At 29.5% G+C, this 2499-nt stretch overlaps 1 long non-coding RNA gene across 1 annotated transcript; it reads right to left on the reverse strand.

The window, feature by feature from the left end:
* Positions 1 to 293: 293 nt before the first annotated feature.
* On the reverse strand, positions 294 to 2076 carry LOC147066543 (uncharacterized). Its single transcript, XR_015071606.1, has 3 exons — positions 2001 to 2076; positions 1405 to 1610; positions 294 to 980 (listed from the first exon to the last, which is right to left on the reverse strand). It is a non-coding gene; the product is annotated as an uncharacterized LOC147066543 (long non-coding RNA).
* Between the last annotated feature and the right edge of the window lie 423 nt (positions 2077 to 2499).

A 2499-nucleotide genomic window follows, 5' to 3' on the forward strand; every position in this document is an offset into this window, starting at 1 on the left:
TACCCGATATAATTATATAAATTATTATATTGTTAATTACTCTGTGGGGTCCATATATACTGCTTCAATTGTAATTTAATTTTACAGTATAATTATTTATGTTAAGTACTTGATTTACTTATTATATGTACAAATGTAATATACTTACCTACTTATTAGGATATATCTTGGTGAATTTTAAAATAAGAGGAAATTAAATGGAGGTCATCGTGTCTAACTAGATGTCTAACTAGACGTTGTTAAGTCTTATATAAATATTTATACATTATTAAATTGTTTTTCTGTTTTTTATTGATGTAAAGACATGGCATGTATTCAAAGTAATAACAAATTAGCTGTGTACTATTTATTTAACTTATATTAAAACCCCAAGATTGATTTCGTCTTACGACATATTTTATTCTTCTAAGTTTTACTATGACATTGTAATATGAACCATGGATATAGTATAGTACTTAAAAAAATCAAAACTGGTAATATATTATTTCAATATTTAATAGTCAATTTTCATTTGAAGTCAGCATTTAATTACTGGTATAACACATAATTATTAACTGATATCTACAACTTCAGATGGACAAATTAATTGATATATCATATTATCAGTTTTCATTTCCTTTCAACAATGTATTCATTCTAGCAGCTATTTTAAATATCTTACTAGTTTTTATGTCATGGCACCTTACAAAGGCTCCGAGCAACCGTATACTGAGCTTCGAGAACAGATGTTTACGACGGATACTGGGTGTGCGGTAATTTTAGAAGTAACGGGAGATAAAAGAACGCACCAAATAGCCTCGCATCACGTTGAGAGTGAATACGCAACTTTGTACCTGGCCCGGCCACGTGCTGCGAGTGCCTGAAGAGAATCCCAATCTGGTTTGCCTGTTCTTCAAGCCAACCGGATTCCGGCGTCCTGGATGGCCGCTAAATACTATCTATATAGCATATCTGGCGGAGTTACGGGCTGCTAGTATGACCTGGAACGATGCAAAAAAACTAGAGTGACAGAGATTCTTGGAGGCGCCGCATTGTATCCATATGCTGCAACTAAGATGCAGATATAGCCGAAGAGAAGAATTAATATACAGCATCTAGAAAACTTAAAGTCTTTGAAATGGTGTTAGAAAGACAATGTTTCTAATATCAAAGTGATATTGAGGATGAAAAAGAAAAGACTTGGAGAGTAAGCTCTACCAAATGACATACCTGATATGATACAAGTAACTGATATGCAAAATTATATTATATTTTAGAATATTATGAATCAATTTAGCAACTTTTATATCATTATCGATAATAAATTTAGTGCAAAAATGTAATTATAAAATTGTTTTATTTTTTAAATATGTATGCGAGATAGATATAGCTATAGGTTACAAACATTAGTCACTTTATATTTACCTTTTGTAATTGTACTATTAAATCTATAAAATGGGTATATATGCTTGATGGTCTACGTCATAAATAATATTATATGAATCACGCCATGTTCGGATCGTACGCCGAAAGTCGGATTTATTTCATTATTAATTAAAAGATTTATTTCATTCCATCTTATTCATATGAAACCGTCGACAAGCAAAGATCTCGGTAGACATTTTCTCCATCTGCAAAAAACATAACATATGAACTGTTAATAGTGTGATTTTTAATCTTTTATAGTGTGCGACTGTTTGAAGAATGGTAATTAAAACGGATTAGTGATAATACAAAGCATCAAAAAAGATTGATTAACTAAAATAAAGTAATCAGGTAGGTAACATGTTTAATAACAACTAGAACGCCTTAGATTATATCAAACAAATAAATATGAAATCACAGGCATTCTCGCAATAACCTCCAAACTAACCACGCAACTAACCTCAAAAAAAGTAGTCGGAATTATGAAACATTGAAAGTATGTGTAGACTAAGAAAACAATAAATTAACACTTGAATAATATATGCAAAACACACAGAATACTACTACAGTAATAAATAACATAATATTGTACTTACAGATAGTGTTTCTTATTCCTGATATAAAACACAATTCCTTCGTTAGGTATCTTGCAATTTGCTATCAACATAATCTGACAGCAGAGAGTTTTTTCTATTAGTCTATGGCCAAAAATACGGATTTACTTGGCCGGCTAAAAAAAAGATTTTAATATAGCAAGATCATTTTGAATATGCGACAAATAAATAAAAGTATATATAATATAGTTGTTAAAAAAATCTGTGTACATTATAAAATATATTTAATATTATAAATACATATATTTTTTAAATTCATGTTATAATTTGTAAACGACGAAGCACGTCAGCTAATACGCATAGTAAATGTTTAAACTTTGGTAATCAAATTCGAATGTGACAGAAAGAGAAAGAAAAACTTTTTAATCATATTAGCATGCGTAAAAGAGATGTAACATAATATCACTTTCACTTTAAAAATCATACCTAGTATTCAATGTCATAGTTCAACTTTAAATGAAAAAACAGAAACTCTAGGTAA

Source organism: Rhyacophila brunnea, unplaced genomic scaffold, assembly GCF_057557595.1.
Source record: "Rhyacophila brunnea isolate RB1 unplaced genomic scaffold, BYU_Rbru_1.0 scaffold_5, whole genome shotgun sequence".
NCBI lineage: Eukaryota > Metazoa > Arthropoda > Insecta > Trichoptera > Rhyacophilidae > Rhyacophila > Rhyacophila brunnea.